We start from the raw sequence: 5276 nt of genomic DNA on the forward strand, positions 1-5276 counted from the left end.
GGAGGGAGGGAGGGAGAGACAGACAGACAGAGAGAGACAGAGAGAGAGACAGAGAGAGAGAGACAGAGAGACAGAGAGAGACAGAGACAGAGAGAGACAGACAGAGACACAGAGACAGAGACAGACAGAGAGAGACACAGAGAGACACAGAGAGACAGAGAGACAGAGAGAGACACAGAGAGAGACACAGAGAGAGACAGAGAGAGAGAGAGGAGAGAGAGAGAGAGACAGACAGACAGACAGACACACAGAGAGAGACAGAGAGAGAGAGAGAGAGAGAGAGAGAGAGAGAGAGAGCGCATGCGCTTCATGGAAGCAGGGTGGGACATGGCCCAGAGGTGAGAGAGAGAGGGAGCTGTCTGCGGTGGACACCTGAGCACCATTTAATATTTGGCTGTGAGTTTCTGCATCTATTTCCATTCGCTGCTGGATGAAACTTCTCAGGAGACAGTTATGCTAGGCTTCTGTCTGCAAGCATAGAAGAGTACCATTAATAGTGTCTAGGATTGTCTCTCTTACATGAGGTGTGTCTCAAGTTGGACCAGTCATTGGTTTGCCATTCTCTCAATCTGCTCCATTTTTTGGGAAGATGAATTTTGGGTTGAAGGTTTTGTTGGTGAGTTGATGTCACCCTTCATCTACTGGAAATCCCATCTGGCACTTCAATCTCCATATACCGAGCCTCTAGGATTCTCAGCTAGGGTCATCCCCATAAAGAGCCTCCCCAGTCCCAGGTCTTAAGCTACTCCCAGAGATACCCGCCCTCACCCCCCCACACACATTCACATTGTTGTTCTCACTCCCAGTCCTCTCTCACACACCTTTTCTCCATACCTGATCCTCATCCCCATTCCCTTCCTCCCCATCTCCCACCCAGTTCCCCTCCTCCACCCATGTTCGATGACTAGTTTGTTTCTCCTTCTGAGTAAGATTCATGCATCCTCCTCTGGGCCCTCCTTATTTTGCTCTGAGTTTTTGTTTTTGTTTTTTTGTTTTTCCCAATGTATAAATCTTTTATTCTCCCAAAAGAGCCCAAATTGTACTCATGATCAGGATCTTGTTTCTGGACCTAGGTAAACTGAGGCCTCACTTGTCAGCAGCTGCACAGTTCCCTGCTCAGACACATAGATGCCACCCAAAAACTTTCTGATATCCTTGTTTTTAACTGTTGTGGCTTGCTGAATCAGAGCGGCTGAATTTGAAACAAGTTCAATATCATTTCCTTCAAGGATTAATTCATCCTTCAGGGCTTGAGAGACCATACAAGCAACACCTGTCCTCATCCGAACCCTGCGGATAGATTTCTCACCCAAGAAATTTCAGATTTCTACCAAAGACCCATTTTCCTGAATAACGACGTTGATGGGGAAGTGAGTGTTCACAGACCTCATCTTGTAACGGAAGCCCAGTGTGACACCCTTGATCATGTTCTGAACATGTCTGCAGATGGTTCTGACAGTGGCCAGTTCCTTTCTGTTACCCCACCATTTATTTGTTAACCCAGAGCCTTTTCTTTTTCTTTCCAAGAAGACTCAGCTCTACATTGGTGTGATTGAAGTCCCTCCGCAGAGTTCCCCTGGGGCCTTCACAAGGACTATGTACCCTTTCAGAGTGATGTCAACATTTTCTGGAATGTCGACAGTCTGAGTGCTGAGAATGGTCTTCATTCTCGCAGTAGATGGGGCTGCTCTGAGGGTTTTAATCTCCATAAAAAAAATTTCCATAAAATTTTTTCCATAAAAATTTTTTAAAAGGAGTGTTAAATGTATGTATACTAAATTTATATACTAAAATTCCTAGGTATAATATACTAAAATGACTTGTGGAAAATAGGCAACATTTTAAGTTTATATTCTTTTAAAAATAATTTTGAAGATTTATTTATTTTATCTATTTTATATTATCTAATTTAAGTATGTGACTATTTTGCCTGCCTGTATGTATGTGCACCAAGTGAGTGGCTGGCGGCTGCAGATGTCAGAAATGGCAATCACATCCTTTAGGGCTGGAGTTCCATTTTAATTTGAGTCACTATGTGGACATTAAAAAATGAACTGGGATCCTCTGCAAGACCAAATACTCTTAACTCTTGCACCAAACCTGGAACCTGTTTAAGATATATTTATATACATATAATTTTATTTATTTATTTATTTTGGTTTTTTTGAGACACAGTTTCTCTGTATAGCCCTGGCTGTCCTGGAATAAGCTATATTCTTGCATTTGTTTGAATTCAATAAACTATGAGATGTTCTACAAAATACTATGCTTCATTTTTCATAATTACAGATACCTAAGAACTTAAAAACAACAACAACAGCAGAAACAATAACAACCACAATCCCCTTTGTTTTCTGTGCTCCTTCCTTTACAACAGCTGCCAAAAGGAATGATTCCCTTCTGCTCTGACTGTTTGGAATGCTACTCAAGGTTAAGAGATGTTCTTCAGTAAACTTCTTGGCAGCATACAATGTATCAGTTTGTATGGCTCCTAGTATTCTAGGCTGCGGACTTCCTGGATAGGCCTAGAAAACAAAATCTCAAGGAAGGTAAGAAGACATTCCCCTCCCCACCCCAGGAGGGTTTATGTGGGCCAGTCTTCAGTACAATCCAGGAATCTGAAGTAACTCTGACACACGTTGCTGTTAAGGACAACTTGCATTACATTCCTTTGGAGTAAAAGAGGCACTGAGTACATTCTGGGGAGTCTTGGAAAGGCAGATAGGGTGGGTTTGAAGTCAGTGAATCATTTCCTTCCCATTTGGGTTTTAGAATCCAGATTGACTAAACCAGACATGGAGTGAGGTGATAGAAAAGAATCTGTGTGCTGGTGTTCAACAAACATTCTTTTTTTAATTTTTAAAAAAGTTTTAAAAAGATTTATTTATTATTATATGTAAGTACACTGTAGCTGTCTTCAGACAGCACCAGAAGAGGGCATCAGATCTCATTACGGGTGGTTGTGAGCCACCATGTGGTTGCTGGAGTTTGAACTTAGGACCTTCAGAAGAGCAGTTAGTGCTCTTACCTGCTGAGCCATCTCTCCAGCCCTCAACAAACATATTTGAGCTTCTCCGCCAACTTGAAGGAATGCATGAACTGAGACCAATCTGCAAAGGTAATTTGCTCATCTCAGCAGTGCATGTGGTAGTTATTCCTAACTTTTGTTCATCAGTACCCTTACTGTATGGCTGGAGACATACAGGTTCTGGGCTCTGTATATATTTTGTTCTATAATTTATGCCTCATTCTGAGAAAACCAAAACCAATCTCTTCCCCCCCCCCAAAACAAACCCAAAAGCAAAAATATGTTTGCCAGCTCCTGTTAAAGGCAGCTTCTCGTTAAAATGAAATACCTGTTGAAGTTTACTTATATAATAAAATGTTTTTATTAAAATTATTAATGACATGTTTGGGTGTGTTGCCTTCATGTAAGTTTGCACACTACATGCATTCATGGAGAGGCAAGGATATGACAGTGGCATCCATAGAACTGGAATTAGAGATGGTTGGGAGCCACATTGTCAGTGTTAGGAAGTCAAACCCTGGTGCTATAGAAGAGCAGCCTCTTAACTGCTTAGCCATGCTCCAGTACTGATAAGTTTATTTTAATTTGCTGTCTTGATGTTTCCAGTTTCTCACTGATGTGCTCCGTTTGTTTGGGTCTGAGAGAAGCACTTTATTAAGGGTGGAAGTCCCAATAGAACAAATGTGCTCATCTTGTAGTGAAGGAAGGAAAGAGCCTTGTAGGATAGGCTTACAGCTCTTGTTAATGGCACACCTCCATGATGCAGTTATCTCTCACTAGAGATTACAACTTAAATGCCATCAGTACGTTACCTGAGGATAGCTCACAATAACATGGTGAAAACTTCCCTGAACACTTTTACTGACTTTAGTGATATGAAGACTGCCAGGTATAAAGACAGTAGCTGTTAAAGTGAAAGGAGCTGTCCCAAAGACAATGATATCTAGGGGTAATTCCAATGTCAAGGTACTGTTCCCCAATTGATTCTTGATCTATTGGTAAGATGCCAATTTCTGGGCTGAAGGAATAGGCAGGACTACTGAGTCCCCACAGGCAAATGGACAGACACAAGGAGGGAGAATTCACCATGCTTTGGAGGTAGAGAAGCCAACCAGCCATGTGAGATCTCATGTGGAACAGCCCCAGGCCAATTCTACAGGCAAGAGGTTGGGGGTGTTGAGTTGGGGGTGTTGAGCAGCAACTGAAATTGAGTACAGATTTAGGTGCTGAGCTGGGAGTTCTGGCATGCTAGCTGAGATAGATTGGAGGCACCCAGCAGTTGAGCCAAGTTGAAACTGAGCAACTGTGTGTGTCTAAGGTTGCACCTAGATTGGCCAAGCTAGCTAGCTTCCTACCCATGATTTTCCCAGTGACTGGAGACTAGAACCCCCAGAAATATGTCTGGCTTCTCTTTCCCCATTTTTAACTACTATTCCCCCTGAAAAGCTTAAAAACAGTTATATAATTTGGCAAATTTTGCTTTAACCTTCTGGTTTTGTCCAGAAATAAGAGAAATCCCTAACAAGTATTGAACTGAGCCCCTATGAAACAATACAGGCATCTGAAATAATGCTTTTTGATTAGTGGTTTGACTTGAGCCTTGTGTAAGCACCTTTAAGGTTCCAGCTCATTCCATTTCAGTGCTCTCTTCATCCTCCCACTTATCCACATTCCAGAAAATCTTATTATGAAACATTTCTTGTCTTTCCATTCTTACCCTATTATATTAGTTTTATCATGTCTTGTATTTACTGTATTTTGCACTGTATAGTAGTTTATTGATTGTCATAATAAATATCATCCCATAGTTTGAACATTAAAACATGTTGAAATATCTCTTAGTGAATATTTGAACAGCAAGTACTAATCGATTGAAATCCAATAATATGAGGAATTGGAAATTTGTTGATTGTCATCCAATGATCTCTCTAATTTGGTAATTGGAGAAATAGGTCCAACATTGTACAATCTATATACACTGTCAGCTTGTTTGTTTGTGACAGTGTCTTGCTGTGTACAACATAAGGGTCTTAAAATATTGCTTCTCCTATCTCAGCCTCTCTATTAGTAGTATTGTTTATTTCATGTTTTTACACTATACTATGGTTTTCAGAACAGCTTATATATTTCAAAAACATTTATATACTCAAAAGAAACATAGACGATTAACTAGGGAGGCGGCTTGTAAGAGAACAACAAAGAGTGAGACTGGATGCTGTGCTTGACATTTGTAACTCTTGTATCAAGT

The 5276-nt window shown here is 40.9% G+C and overlaps 1 pseudogene; it reads right to left on the reverse strand.

Moving 5' to 3' along the window:
- Window positions 1-1049: 1049 nt before the first annotated feature.
- LOC116086245 lies at window positions 1050-1667 on the reverse strand (annotated as a pseudogene).
- Between the last annotated feature and the right edge of the window lie 3609 nt (window positions 1668-5276).

Source organism: Mastomys coucha, unplaced genomic scaffold (genome assembly GCF_008632895.1).
Source record: "Mastomys coucha isolate ucsf_1 unplaced genomic scaffold, UCSF_Mcou_1 pScaffold12, whole genome shotgun sequence".
In the NCBI taxonomy this organism is placed as follows: Eukaryota; Metazoa; Chordata; class Mammalia; order Rodentia; family Muridae; genus Mastomys; species Mastomys coucha.